This window comes from Miscanthus floridulus, chromosome 14, assembly GCF_019320115.1.
Source record: "Miscanthus floridulus cultivar M001 chromosome 14, ASM1932011v1, whole genome shotgun sequence".
NCBI lineage: Eukaryota > Viridiplantae > Streptophyta > Magnoliopsida > Poales > Poaceae > Miscanthus > Miscanthus floridulus.
In genome coordinates, this window is record NC_089593.1 from 72,285,557 (window position 1) to 72,301,750 (window position 16,194).

The following is a 16,194-nucleotide window of genomic DNA, read 5'->3' on the forward strand; positions in this document are numbered from 1 at the left end:
CTCCTTGTCGATCTTGAAATATCAAACAAATTTATACAACGTCTGGTCTTCCTTTTATTTATTGAACTGCATCCAAAACCCCATCAACATCTTGCGTCATAATTTCAGTTGTTCCTGAAATTAAGCATTCAAAATTTATATATAAGAACCTAATCTAAGCATATCAACAGAAACAAGCACTATGAGGCACAAAAAGCCTAACAATAACTGAATTATTTTTTGCATCTTTTCATCTCAGGTCTGGTTGTGAATGGCTAATTGGAAAAGAAAAACACAAGAATTCTCAAGTGCACTGAATTGCTGGTTGCAGATATGATGAATCTTCACAGCACCCAAACTGGAGAATGCATGGATAGTCATGATAGCATACACTAAACCTGACAGTGCAGCTATCTAAAATTGATATGAATCGTCGCAGCAACCAAACTAGAGAATCGATGAATACCCATGATGGCATACACCAAACCTGACAATGCAGCTATATAAAATGATAACGCTGTAGCTATACATTTAATTGGAAAAAAAAGAAAGAGGTTTGAGCTGCAAGAACAAAGCATGATATTGAAAGTTACTGCTTACACAATCATGAAGCTATTGAACTCTCTTTGAAGATGATGCAAAGCTAGTAAGAAAAATAGGAGCTTATACAGTGGCCGGTCTGTAAATGGTTGTAAAAGTGTATGGAGATAACTTACCTTCCTGGTTCCTGCGACGTAGCAAATGCAGTAGTCATATGTTTTCACTAATGCCTAATAATCAAAGTTCTCACTGTAGTTCCGACTGAAATGCAAGGAAACAGTTAGATCCGTTTTAAATAAACTGAAAAATCCTCGGATTCACTAACGCCTAATAATCGAAGCTGTCACTGTAGTTCCTGCAGATCGATTTTTATTCACTAAATCAAACCAAAAGCTTTACACCTACTAATTTCCGCCCCTACAAATCCTGAGAGAGCAGCATTACAGCTACTAATTTCCACCACCACTATCTAGATCTGAGATTGAGAGAGAGAAGCAGTACCTCGCGTCCACAGGAAGGGCTCCAACAACGTGCGGCCGTGAAACCCAAGATGCGTCGGTGTCGTGGAGGCAGCTTCGCCCTACTTCCTGGAGTGGATGTTGCAGGCTACCGGCGTCACGGACTCACAGAGAAGGTGGCCAGCGACGTGGACTCGCGTAGAGGCGGCCGACGGCGCGGACGCACGGGAGGCGGCCGGCGGTGCAGAGACGTAGGTTGTTCCTAAAATTAATACAACGTCTGGTCTTCCTTTTATTTATTGAACTGCATCCGAAACCCCATCAGCATCTTGCGTCATTCCTTCAGTTGTTCCTGAAATTAAGCATTCAAAATTTATATATAAGAACCTAATCTAAGCATATCAACAGAAACAGGCACTATGGGGCAAAAAAAGCCTAACAATAGCTGAATTATTTTTTGCATCTTTTCATCTCAGGTCTGGTTGTGAATGGCTAATTGGAAAAGAAAAACACAAGAATTCCCAAGTGCACTGAATTGCTGGTTGCATATATGATGAATCTTCACAGCACCCAAACTGGAGAATGCATGGATAGTCATGATAGCATACACTAAACCTGACAGTGCAACTATCTAAAATTGATATGAATCGTCGCAGCAACCAAACTGGAGAATCGATGAATACCCATGATGGCATACAACAAGTAATAAAAGCAGGAGTAAACTCACGTTTTGTCATTCAGATTCCTGATGGAGAAGGGTTAGAGGGTGGGTTTACACAGTAATAAACTTCAAGTAGGACGTTCCACAAGTAGTCAGATTTACATATTTTCTATTTTTTAATATTAGGTGACCATAAATTTTCCAGCAAAACTGACAATTAGAAAGGCTGGTTTGACAAAACAACAAAGCATGCCCACAGGCTTAGCGTTCTTGTAACCCGTAGCTAGGCATGGAAAATTGATTGTCAGGAAACTATAAATATCTTCATGACAGTCAACTTGAACAAATGCTAACCTTAGCAGATTTAACCAAGGAGCCAGTAACGAAATAAATTTTGACAATGATGAAATAGTATTCTGATGTCCAGATTATTTATCAGACTATTTCAGCAATTGTCCAATCTACATACAACTCAAAGAGCATCCCATGAGTGATGTACAAAAACAGTCCATATTATAGAGAAACAATTAGCATTCTTACAGTGTAAAAATGGCAGAGAAAGAGCAGCACGGATATATTATATAAAAGCATGGTAGGTTTGATTTTGAATCCCACACCAACTTTCAATTTCCTCATTCCCCCCTTGAGTATATATTCCATGCTAAAATTCAGAGGGTAATTGTGCAATCAGATGGAACATGCAGCATGAGACTGATTAATCTCCGGAGACCCTTTATGATACTAGCTAAAAATCACATGTGCTAAAAATTCTCGACGTAGGTCCTTCTCCTTCTCGACGCAAGTCCATCTACGAGGACATAGTCACCAAGGTTTGCTAGCATGGAGACATATTTTGTCGAACATGTTGCCCGCGTTACATTCCCCACTTAGGTGTCCGCTTTTTCGCACAGAAGGGAGAGCAGGGAAGGGGTGGGCATACCCTGGTTGACCACCTGCGCCGCTGGGATGCCATGCACGGACGCGTGGGCCACCTCTAGCACCGGGACACCATGCCACCTCACGGTGGTCGGCTTTGGTGGCGCTGACGAGCTAGAAGGCGAGCCCGGTGTCCTGGCCGAGGATATGGTGGATGCTGTCGAGGAGCTACGCCTAGAAGTGGCCCAAGCTGAGTGCGTCCTTCTTCACCAGGACCACGGTGCCCCCGATCTGGCCCTCCAACACCATGGACGCCGTGCCGCCTCATGGTGGTCGAAGGCGTGCAGCACGGCCAAGCGGGGAGTCACGGAGGGGAGGGGAGCGATGCCGCGATCGCAAGGGGAGCGATGAGTAGGGAGGAGACCGAGGCAGATGGAACACGTGAGCGTGAAACCAAATGAAAGGAGGAAAAAGTTATCCCTTTTGCAAATGCAAAGAGGAAAAGTAATTAAATGTAGGCAGATTTGGCAAGGTTCTCAGAAATGCAAAGAGGTTCCTTTTGTCTTAATTCTCTTTCCTTCTATGTTAATTCTCTTTTCTTTTGCTTATTGCCATATATGCTGGTGCATGCAAACATGCAATGTGTATATGGATAGCACAATAATTTTCTACTTCCTATTTTGTTGTGATTCCTCTATCACATGACAGGCAATATTCAATCAAGGAGATGTCGTGGGATCATAGGCGTGCGCAGATGAACGAACCAAAACAAATGTCACACAAATTAAAAGTTATCATAAGGTAGTAACATGTTTGTGCATACATGCTGCTGCATTGGAGTTTTTGTGCTGAGTGGTTTGATTCAAAATTCAAAAGGAATTCAAAAATTCATTTGAAAAAAAATGCTTTGGAATAAAAGAAAAGAAGAAAAAGCTCTCCCTCTCTCTTCTAGCCCGTGGCCGTAGGCAGCCCAGCAGGGCGGCCCATCTGCTTTCTTTCCCCGCCGGCCTTTTTCCCCTCCCCCATGCCTCCGCTCTCGGCCCGCTCCCATCTTCCCCGTGGCCTGCTCCGTCTCCCTACTCCGCGCGGCCCAGCTTCACCGTCCGGCCTAGCCATGCCCGCACAGCCACGTCACCCACGCCACTTCCCCTCTCTCCTGCGCCTCTCCTATCGCTGACTTGTGGGACCTGCTTGTCAGCGTCCTCTCCGTCTTCTACCTTACGCCGTGTCCGCTCCGGACTCCACCGCCTCGAGAGTCCGCTGCCACCCCGACGTCGTCCGTTGCCATGCGCGCCAAGCTTCCCCGCCTCTTAAATAGTAGCCTGAGCCCTTGCGCCGCATCACGCCGCCCCATCCAGCCCTAAGCGCAGCCGCCGCCTCTATTCTAGCACGCAGCGCCGCCGTAGCCCTAGCCACCACCGCCGAGCATAAGTCGCCGAGCCGCGCACTGCCTCTGTTCGCTCCGCGCCTCGGTAAGATGCCTAGTCGAGTTCACCATCTTCTCCTCTACTTCCTAGTGTTTTTCTCGCTTCGAATCATGGCTCGTAGGCCGATTCCCGTGAACTCCGGCGATGTCTCGCCGTCTCTGGCCATGGAGCCGCCGTCGGTTTCCTATGTGCTGGCGACCTCTCTCCCTCTCTTCTGTCTCAACCGTCCACTCTCGATCCGACAGCCCAGATTCACCTGTACTAGTTCGACCAGTCACTTTTGCATAAGAGCCCCTACAGTTTTGCGTAATAGAATCCACAATCCATAGAGTGTTTCCGAAATACGTTTTCCTTTTCTAAAAGCGTAGTTTACTTCTAGCAGATTTAAAATACGTTTTTTCTTTCAGAAATCATAGAATTCCTCGATTAGATTCAAAATACGCTTTCATCTATTTATAGATTTGCCACTAATCTTGTTTTAGCCATAAAATCTTCGTTTTAACTCCGATTTGACCCGTTCAAGTTGCGTTAGATTCATAATTGCGTAATCTACATGTTCATCCTACTGTTGAACATGTTTTCAACTTTTGAAATTCGAGATTAGATTTAATCTATTATTTTATTAAAGGAAATCTTGTTTAAGTCATAACTTCTTCGTTATAGCTCCGATTAGAGTGTTTTTCGCGTCTGTGTGTTCGTAGTAACATGTAGAACATCTTTAAAACCTTTTTACTTGCTATTTTTTTTAATGTTTGGTGTACTATTCTAATTTAGTTCTATTCGTTGCTTCGTGTATGATTACATGGATGCTTGTGTGATGCTTTATGATCATATTCAGTCGGTGAGCTATACGTGGTGAATCAAGAAGCAATTCATTGAAGGTTTCAACTTGAAGAAGGATCAGAGTTTAAGGCAAGTATAGCATGGGATCATCCTTGTTGTCCTATTCACCTCTAACACACTTAATTCATGTGCATGTGTCTACCTTGTTACCCCTAAGGATATTCTAACTTTTATATCTTGTACCTTAGACACCCGTGGGACATTGCATTGGGTAGTATGATGCTAATGCTCTAATTCAATAACCATGATCTTGTAACTTGACTAATGGTATATGCAATAAACATTAAAATATGATTTTTAGCAACATGAAACAAGGGGCTAGAGCATTGGGCTATTTTTATGGTGCTCTAGATTCCTCTCCCTAAGGACTTATCTGTAAGTGATCATCCGAGACTTACAGTACAACCACGAGTGCCATATGGCTCTGGATTTAGTCAAGTATGAGGATCTTTTCTAGCTTGTTAGTGGTTACCTTTATGGCGCAAGAGGGGCTCCAATTGGTTTGATCTTGGCCTGCCAAGGGAGTGCACTTTGTTTTCCTTAGTCACCCCTTGAGAGAGGGATCTTACTGGTTGATTTACTGGTTGATGGAGAATCCTTAGCGGCCCTAATTTGTTAGACGAACCTTTGAAAGGCTTCATAGTGAATCCTGCTTACCTTCCTTGGTAGTGGGTCAAGAGGTTGGCCGCCTCGAGTGAAAGGATAAATCACGGCTCGTGGTGAAAGTGTACAACCTCTGCAGAGTGTAAAACTGGTATATCAGCCGTGTTCACGGTCACGAGCAGCCTTTGAACCCTTATGGAATAGATGATGAACACTGATGTTACTGATGATAAAGATGCTCACTAATAATTACTGTTTATGCTATTCATTATTCATATTTACCTGATCATGTGTTTACATGGGCTTGTGATAAACTTGTTGCTACTTTTATGCTAAAATTATGACAACTAAAAGCTAAATGCTGTTAAACCAGTGTCAGCCTTTTGAGACTCATGAACTCCATGTTATATTTGTTGAGTACGACATGTACTTACGCTTGCTTTACTTTTCAGTTATTTGGAAAAATCCCGAATGGGTACCAGATTGCTAGAGTTTGGAGGAATTAGGCTTGTGATCAACCAATCAGTTGTCCATGTGGATTGGAGTCTTTACCCGAAGATTGGAGTATCTTTTCGCTGTTTGCTGTCTAAGGTTATATTCTTTATACTAAGTACGTTATATATTGAGCATTGTCTTCGATATTACCCTTATTTATAGCTATATGTAATATTTGACTTCATGGGCTCATATATGGTACGTATCTGGTTTTGTTCTTAAAACCGGGTGCTACACATTTATTCAATCATATTAGTAAATATAAGTAGTATAATTTCACGAACTATTCTAGGACATTTTTCTAGTATATATATATACTACCCTGGCTACAAAATAACTTATTCTGTAGGCACTCTGAGTTACGATAATTACTATGTTAATTTAAGAGATTATAGTAACTCCGTACTAAGTGATTTACTGTAACGTTATGGTAAATATCTTCATGTGTTATAGTAACCCAACTATCGTAAATATGTATTGACATTATCGTAAATTAGTATATAAAATTATCGTAAATGGAGGTGGCTACGGAATAACTTATTTTGTAGCTGGCTACTGAATATACTCTCCCTATATATATATATATATATATATATGGAAAGAGAGTATACTCTGTAGCTAGCTACAGAATGATCTCGTGTCGCAGGGTAGCGGGCAAAGGGCGATCGAGAAGTTCTCGGCGACGGACCTGCGGGACTGCCCGGTGGCGCGGTTGAGCCATGGCTGTGGATCAGCGTGACGGAGTTCAAGAGGAAGGTGGCCGAGTACCGGGCTAGCAACAAGCCCGTGGTCCCCGGCACCGACGCCACGGACACCGGCACCCCGATCGTCGAGTACAACGAGACCCCAGTGGCTGCCGTTGCCACTGACGAAGAGCAGAGCGAGCATCTCGTGTCGCCGTCGCCGATCGCAGGGGTTCGTCGCCCCGATGTCGGGCTTCCTCGCCAACACCGGCATGGAGACCCGCTTCGTGCCCACCTCTGAGCCGATAGCGGCCATGAACCAGCGTGGAAATGATGTGGGTCTCAAATTTAATTTTTTAGATGATATTTATTAAAAACTCTTGGAGATGACTATCTTTTCCTCTTCTAATATCTTTTTAAAAGTTGCCAAACTATAAGTTTTTAGGAGAAAAAATTAGAAAACTCTTGAAGATGCTCGATCATTTACTATCGCTAATTACTATAATCATTATCCGGCCAGAGTCAACGCATGCATATTCCGTGATTATAGTAACCGGCCTATTTTAGATCTGTGAATTACGTTTACTAGAATATATGATGCCTCTTTTACGATAATCTATTTACTAGACTTGCAAATTTTTTACTAGAATCTATGCCTTTCTACGCTTACTAGTTACTTTTACTAGATTTTTACAGTAATCTTTACTAGATTTTAGTAGAAAATATATATATATATATATATATATATATATATATATATATATATATATATATATATATATATATATATATATATATATATATTCCCAACGAAACCAGGTTCCTGTGGACCCATGACGTGCTTACTACATCCTGATTGGCGGAGCTGCTGGCTGCCTCAAATAGGCGCAATCATTTATGGAAAATAAATCGTATGTACTTCACGGTTACGAGAATGCATATCTATGTTGATGATTTTGTTACTATAAAACAGGATAAATTTTGGTTAGGATATAGTACGAGTATAATTCAAACATCACGAAACGGTAACAGGACAGGAGTTAACCACAATTAGACATCAAGCTATGCCTTTAGGAATCAATTAGTATAATGTCGAGAAAAAGTTACGATAATAATAGATAGGAAAGGTTACCATCATCAATTTACGAGAATGGCACTCTTATTTTACAACGACATTTACCACAATAAAACATCATGCCGAGTTACAAGAAAACAGCGGTTTTCTATCATTCATCTAGAGAAAAATCCAGCCAATTATCTCCCCTCTCGTACCGGATCTGGCCTCTGTGGCAGGGAGACGAGGACGTGCGCAGGGAGGCTGGGGAGGAAGACGAGACCTCCCCGCGGGTGGAGACGTGCGACCTCCACGCTGCCGCGGGCGGACACGGACGAGATGTCGCGCGGTGGCTCGCGAGGCCCCCCTAGTGTTTGCTCTTGGCGGCCTTGCGTTCCTCAAGTAGTAGTTCGTTTGTTGTGTTCCTTCGTGGGCTTCATTCCGTGAGGCTTAGGTGTATTTGGTTCAAATTTGCAGCCCAGTCATGTCCATGGGCCGCAAGTTCGATGGGCTACCCAGCCATCCAAACGAGGCCGTGGACTTGATTGAGTGAAAGGTAGGTCTCGCTGATTAGGCTTCACACTACGTAACGTCTGACGTTGTCGTTGCTCGGTGGTGGTGGAGTACTCCCTACATCGAGTAATAATTGTTGTATTTTTCTCCCCAAAATAGGCGAGCTGTCCACGGAGTTTAGGTATTCCTGTGGATTTAGGGCATGTTTGGTTCTCTAATCCATGGACTAAAAGTTTTAGTCCATTTTAGTCTATGAGTTAAAAGTGGACTAAAGTGGTATTTGATTCTTTGAACTAAAATAGATTAAAATAAAAAGAGAAAAATAAATAAGAGGCATGGATATCCCAACACCTCTGAGTCCATTTTACTCCACTTTTAAGGACTAAAGGATTTAGCGATGCGTGGCATGTCGCCTCTTGGCCTGGTTGTGTGTGCATTTCTTGTCGCCTGGCTCTCCGCGCGACAGGACACGTGGGCCCGGTTCCTCCCAGCGCTTGCTACGCTCGCCGCCGCCGAGTCGGATCCCGCCAGCGCGCTGTCCATCCATCCAGAATTCGCCACTCCCCCCCCGCACGCAACCACCGCCGAGCGCCAGTGACCTAGCCGGCACCCAGGATGACAGGATCTCGTCCACTGCCTCCACTCCGGCCGCCTTGCCGCCCACGTTGCTCCCCGATGAGCACGCACTCGGCACTCGCGGAGTCCAAGCGCCGCCTCGGGCCGCCCCGACGACGCGCTCGCCTTCACCGACCTATATCCTAACTATCCGCCCGGTGCCGGCCCGGCGTCCGCTATGGCCGCTCCTCTACCTTCTCGACTCGCTCTCCTCGCAGCGCCCCTAAAGATGTGGCCGTTTTGCACACGGCCGGCCGCCGGCGTGCTCCGCCACTTCGCCCCGCCGCCGCAGCCTTCGGCTTCCACTGCTGGCCGGAACGCGTGCCTCTGCCGGTGCTTCCACCAGACTCTCGACGGAATGCCTGTCACAGTACTGAATGTAAGTTTTTCACTAAACCATTAAGACCCTCTTTGTATTCCCTTTGTGTTGATTGTAGTGTTCAAATTACAAGTATACTCAGGTCCAATAACCTGTACAATGTATTTTTCTTGTTTTAATTGAAATATATACAGTTGCCCTGAATATGATGGATGTTCAGAAGTACATTCCTTTCGTTGTAATCACTTGTGTTGTGATAGCTGTTGTTTTGTCGGATGGCTGTGTTAAAAGATATGAATTTTTCTCTGCTTGCTGAATGCTTCTGTGAGAAAAAAATAAGCAATGGCAGCGCGGCGACCGTGCCAGCGCCATTTGTGCCGGGATCCGGCGGGTGGAGATCGTCCATGGGAATATGTTAGCAACAGCAGCTGGCCAGTTGAGGACCTTTGCTTCTTCCAGCAACGAAAATATTTTTAAAAAATCTCATAAGGCATTCTCGATAGTTGTCTCAAAACTTCAAGGAGTGAATGGACCTAATTCTGCCCATGTCCTACTGGCTTATGGGTCTGTAGTGAAAACATCTTTTGATTAACTTTTGGTTTGGTATGGTTAAGATATTAATTTCGGCATTTCTCAAGATGGAGTTCTCTTGCCAAATATTCAAACCACCATGACAAAGAATGATCTATCTGTGAAATAGCAATGTATAGTGAGAATGCTCATTAGTTATATTGAAAATTTTATCTTGCTTCTTCACTTCACCTTCTCTTTGATGATAACACCTTTAATTTTTTTAGTGGCTAAGTCAGCTACTCGCTTGTGCTCTAAATTTGTGCAATTCTTAAATGGGCGAAGCATGGATGCACCTTTTGACTTTTATTAATAAGTCTCAAATGAAATGTGGGAGCTATACTCTTGGGCTGAATCTTGATTTTTTTTTTCCACTTGTAGAAACGGTCACTGCTCTTGACTGAGCCAATGCTGATGATGTGATCCTTCCTCTTCCAAAGCTCCATACACAGGAAAAGAAAACGAAACATGGTGTAATAAAACCCAGTGGTGATATTGAGCCTGAGATTCATAGTGATCTCACCACTACAAAGATCTATTCATAAAACAGGTAAATAATCTATTGGTAGTTATTTATTCTTTTTCTGTACAGCATAGTAAAGAATCACATCAGTCTGGTGGTTGCTGGGATGTGACTATTAGTTTAAGGTATGTCATTTTGGTTTAGTGCTGTACTCAGAGCATGAGATCCTAGACCATATTCCCCCTCAGAGATTAGTTTTGTTTCTAAAATTGTGTTGGAGTAGAATTTATAACGATAAATATACATGGAGCCTGACCTATGGACTGCAGCGATGTAAGATTTTTAAAAAAAAACAAGAACAACACTACAACTGAGCATGTTACATGCATCTACTTTATCTTGTGTCACTTTTGCATCTCATCTCAAATTTATTTTAATAATCCATGGGGCCTGTACTATTTAGGAGCTATACTATTTAGAATCTTCTGTGTGCTCACCACCGATTTGTTCAGTTTCATTCTATTTTATTTGCTCTGATTGGGGATTGATATATTTTTGCAGGAGCTTTGCCCTACTATTGATTTGTTCAGTTTCAAGGTTTATTGTCTCTTTGAGTTCACCCTGCATCTGAAATAGCAAGCCGTCCCTCAAGTTTAATTCAATCTTGGTTAGGTACACACTACATGTCTGAAAATCAGAACCTTTATCTGTCTGAATAAAATCTGACAATGCGTTTATAACCTGGCCCTGCCATGCTTATAGTTGTAGTTGCTGCCATTATGGTTAACATTCTATGATTCCTGGCATCAATTATTCCAAGTAGTTTTGTGCTTCTCTGTTGGAATGGCCTCACACACACAGGGAAGCCTGAAAGGCGGGCCTGGTGCAAGCGGTAGAGTCTTACCGCCTGTGACCGGAAGGTCCCGGGTTCGAGTCGCTGTCTCCTCGCATTGCACAGGCGAGGGTAAGGCTTGCCACTGACATCCTTCCCCAGACCCCGCACAGAGCGGGAGCTCTCTGCACTGGGTATGCCCTTTACCTAATTGGTAAGTAGAAAAGGTATTTCAGTTAATAGTTAGTCTACTTGACAATTGCTCGTGGTGGAAAAATGAAATCCTGCACCAGTTGTTCATTGGCTCATTACTTGGTACATATTTGCACTAGAACATGCAGTAAACAGTGGTTATTTCTGCAGTTATGGAACATGCACTGCATCTCTATAAGATGAAATATCCAGGCTTCAAATATTTGAGAAAATAGTAGTACACTTATCAGCTTTTAATTATGCCTTTTATTTAACCATGTCTGCATCTCTACGCTTTTGAGTTGCCCTCCAAACAAATTATTATGAATAGCTTAAATGTTAAGTATCTGGGTTCTTAAATATTTCGCACATATCATCTTGTCAGGCTCTTAATAAATCTTCAAAAGAGGCAATGGAGAAGATCTGGGCTTCAGAAGGAACTATTATTAGTGAAAGGTCTTCAGTGTACAGGATACAGATGCCAAGTGAATATGATTGAAGCAATTTTAGTTTATGCTAGTATTTCTTTGCAAAATATGACTAGAAGCAAAATTGTTTCTTCTACGTGCTGTGGCGCAATGTCCAACCAGGTTTGAGAGGCCACGTGCCACCATGCAAGGGACAAAAACATTGAATAATTGTTGGTAGCTGCAAGTACATATGCTGATATGCCTCTGCATATGGGAATTACTTTTTCAGTGATTTTCAAGCGGATTGTCACAATCTGGATTGTTGGACCAAATTTTGTTGTACTGGAACATAACTTACATAGACTCAATTTCTATATCTGTTGCCATGTGTGAAGATCACTCTTGCCCATCAATTAGTTCCACCCTTCTTATAGTATTTATATTTTTCTCTGAATCTATGGGTCAACAGTTGGGTTCAGTTCAGTGAAATTTTAGTATAGTACCTATACGATGATGCTCCTTTTCAATCCATTTATTATTAATATCCACCGGAGCATATGGATCAAGCAGATAATTCAAACTGGATTATTTGGTGTCCCTCTTCGTGTTGCAAGGATCGATGGGTCAACCATCCCCCTTTTAAGTACTAAAAGAGTGAACAGATTCGGTGCTTGTTGGAAAGTGGGAGGAATAATGCAAAGTACTTCTCCAAGTATTTGCAGAAGCGTAACCAGACTCCCTAGGGGGCTAGTCTCTATATGCCTCAAATCAACCACAATTAAAAAGAACAAAACGTGGATATTTTTTTGTGCGACATTTCAACGTGGGTCCATAGTTCTGCCTGCTGCGATCCAGCACCCGTCGCTCCTACACCCGTCCTTGCGAAGGAAACAAACCTCGCTCCCGCGGTATCAAAAGGAAACAACTATGAAAAGAACATGCAATCGTGATCATCGGAAAAAATTTCTGCCCGGCTCCATGAAATCACGACACCTCCTGTTCCACCTTCCTAAATCCCTCACCCTCTGGCTCTCCTCCAATCACGCGATTCCCCGTCGCGGTGCGCGCGATCTCCTCCAATCATGCGAGCATCTCCTCCACCTACGCTCGACCGCCTCAAGTGAATCCCCAAGACGGGCACAGCGAGGCGCGGCCACGTCGCCCCTCCCTCCATCCGCTGGCCAGCGGGCGCCTCCTCCCTCTCCTCGGCCGCCGGCTGCAGCCATGGCTCCCACAACTAAAAAGAACAAAATGTGGACATTTTTTGTGCGACATTCCAACGTAGGTCCATAGTTCTGTCTGCTGCGATCCAGCACCCGTCGCTCCTACGCCCATCCTTGCGAAGGAAACAAACCTCACTCCCGTGGTTTCAAAAGGAAACAACTATGAAAAGAACTACAATCGTGATCATCGGAAAAAATTCCCTCCCGGCTCCACGAAATCACGACTCCTCCTATTCCACCTTCCTAAATCCCTCACCCTCTCGCTCTCCTCCAATCACGCGATTCCCCGTTGCGGCGCGCACGATCTCCTCCAATCACGTGAGCATCTCCTCCACCTACGCTCGACCGCCTCAAGTGAATCCCCAAGCCGAGCACAGCGAGGCGCAGCCACGTCGCCCCTCCCTCTATCCGCTGGCCAGCGGGTGCCTCCTCCATCTCCTCGGCCACCGGTTGCAGCCATGGCCTAGCCAACCATGACCCGGCGCGGATCTAGGACCAGCGCGTGCCGCCACGGCCCGCTCCTACCGGCCTACCGGGCCGATGCCGACGCCTCGCTGCTACCACGCCGAGGCCGCTGCCTACCCCGACCTCGGCCCTGGTCCCATCTGCAAAGGGTGTTTGGTCTCCGTCGTCCTGCCTTTACCACGGTGGTTCATAGGGCGGAAGAAGCCCCAACAGCAAACGGCCTCAACGGCGGCGGTGAGGGGTGCATGGAAGGAGAAACCGACGATAGGGATGGCCGTAGGGACTCCCCAGCTCTGCCCCACCATTGCCCATTGCTCCGGTGGCGCCCGCCCCACCACAATTCCAAGTGTGGCAGGCATGAAGGATCCGCACGCGCGACACGACCAGGGTCTGCTGGTCACCGTTCCAAACCCCAGGCCGAGGTGAGCCCCTGCCTCCTCTCCTCTCCTTGTCCATGTCCCTTTTTCTCCCTCTCCCAGATCTGTGGTGTCCTTCTTGAAGCAGTAGGTGGTGGAGGAGCTACTCCGGTGAGTGGAGGAGCTGGAGCAGGCGGAGGCGTGTCTGCTTGGCGAGGAGGAGGCCATGGAGAACGAGTTGTGGGTGGCTGCCTGAGGAGGAGAACGCAGCGTGGGGGCTGCTGTAGGAGCTCGATGCTGGGAGTACCTGGGTCGAAGAGTATGTGGGATGGCCCTCGCCATTCGTGCTCCCATCGGCCAGTCTCGATGCTGCCTTTCATGTCACCCAAGTCCGGCGACACCCCCTTTGCTAGCATGCCAGCATCTATTGCGTTGTAAGCTTCTGAACCATCACATGGTGGAATGCTTTGACCCTAGCCCTGGATCAACTCCTGCTCGATGTCTCAAATTCAGAGCCTCTGGCAAAAATATTTGCGTACTCCTTGTAGTGCTGTGCAGGAAGCACGCCGAGAAGGGCTCGATGGCAGTAAGTTTCGTCCTGAAGGTGAAGAGGTTGCAGTCGTCGTACACTTGTACCTGTTTTGGAGCTCAGCTCAGCCAAGATATTAGAGGGAGGTTGGTGGTGTCATCACTGGAGTGTGTTCATGGTAGTTTACCTCCTTTGCGTGACAATTGAATGTGCGGGCTTCAGAACACAGGTGCATACATATCATTCGCTTACTTGTTAATTGTTGTGGTTCATTACAACTATGAGGTAAAATGCATAGTTGCTAATCATTGTCCATTTCATGGCTCAGAACTCATGAGTGTGAACTGCGCAGTGAAAATTTAGTTCAGTTAAAATGTTAAGTGCTCAGCGGCATTCATGCTTGCTGCAATTAGATGGCTTGGGTCGGGTTGCTTCTATTTAGCCATATATGTATGTAGAAGAAATAGAGATATTGCAAAGGCCTTGCTTGTCATTGATGCTGATATGACAAGTGAAGGCATGCCCCTATTGTAAAAATGGTTTCCTATTGCAACCAGAATTGTTATGTTTTTGCTTCCTGAGCTGATATGCCAAAACTAAAATTTGGATGTGAGTATGTGACCAAGTATTCGTCTATTTTACTGCCTTCTCAGTTAAAATGTTAAGTGCACATGCGGGAGATTTTAGCATTTATCAAGCTAAGCTTTAAGCACTAGAGCTAGCTTTTTGTGCTTATTGACTGTCAACTTATTTGTACTCTAGACCTTAAAATGCTAAAAAAATCCTGGGAATGGGCACATTTAGGTGCTCAATTAGGTTTTTTTTTGTTTCTTCATGTCCATGTTTGGTGTAGCTCTTGTGCCGTGTTTCATATTGGTGTGATTAGTTCTATTACTTGCTGCATTAGTCACGTGCTTATTTTAACAACTAAAATGGAGCATGGTCCAAACACCATCATTCAGGCCTATTGAGTTTGTCATATGTGCTAACAGTAACAGCTTATACAAGTTTTAACCTAGATAACCTTATGTTCAATCCTTGAACATGGACATTAATGAAGGTGTATTTAGCTCAGATGCATTATTGCACCCTCAAGAAGTTCCATGTTATGAATCACAGCATATAGTACCCAGATTTACCATTTTAAATTTAAGATGTTTCACCACACATTTGGTCTGGAATGGTCAATGTATTTGCCATAAATTATTTTCTTAAGTTTGTTTTCTCTTTGTGTAGTTAAGAGATTTCTAGAGCGTTGTTTACTTTCTTATGTCCTGTGGCCACCCCTGGTCGATTAGTCGATTTGTCGAAAAGGCAAGAGCATCTTTGCAATCTATTAGATATCTTGACCTATAAGCACGGAAGATAGAGGGCTTGATATGGGTTTCCAACCCAAGTTATGAGAATTGTTGAGCAAATGGACATGGCTCCACCTGGTTTTAGGCTATAGACCATACTATTTTGTGTGACTTTCCCAAAGGAAGTCTTCTTACCATAACTGTGATGTTAAACCTATGCATTGCATGCATATAAGCATCCCTGTATAAAAGTAAAAGTGTTCTTCCTATAATTTGTGGTCCTCATCACACTTTTGTATTGTTTCTTCTTACTGTTATCAAGTGTGACTTACTGTCGTCTTCATTGATTCAGATATGGCATCAGGATTCACGTAGGCTTCATAAGCATTGGCATAGTCTGCAACAAGAGCTTCCTAGCAGGGTGGACTCTTCGAGGACACTTTCACATGTCATGCCACTGGCTCTTTAACAAGCAGCCAAAGAGCACATGTAGCCTATGGATGTTTTGGTTCGGAACTTCTCTGTTTAGTGCATATTTTTTTCAAGAAGGGATTAGTCGTTGTGTCCACTCATGCTTTTCTATAAGATTGCGCTTGCAATGCAGTTAATTAAGTTTTGCTATTTTCATTCCTCATATATTTTCCATGCTCCTCTTATTGTCTTTGTTTTCTCTACCGCACATCATGAAACACACACTCAAAGCATCCCTTTTTCTTTGGTAAAGGTATAACATTATTAGACTTCAATTGTTATGATTGTATTTGTTTTTTTTGTTCCCGTAGCAACACAC

General features: G+C 44.2%; 1 long non-coding RNA gene across 2 annotated transcripts; it reads left to right on the top strand.

The window, feature by feature from the left end:
• The first annotated feature begins 8,543 nt into the window (after positions 1–8,543).
• Positions 8,544–11,659, top strand: LOC136505248 (uncharacterized). 2 transcript variants are annotated; one of them, XR_010771158.1, is made up of 4 exons: positions 8,544–9,126; positions 10,018–10,186; positions 10,661–11,145; positions 11,509–11,659. It is a non-coding gene; the product is annotated as an uncharacterized lncRNA (long non-coding RNA). The 2 variants fall into 2 exon arrangements; XR_010771157.1 differs by having other exon boundaries at positions 10,661–11,659.
• Positions 11,660–16,194: the final 4,535 nt, after the last annotated feature.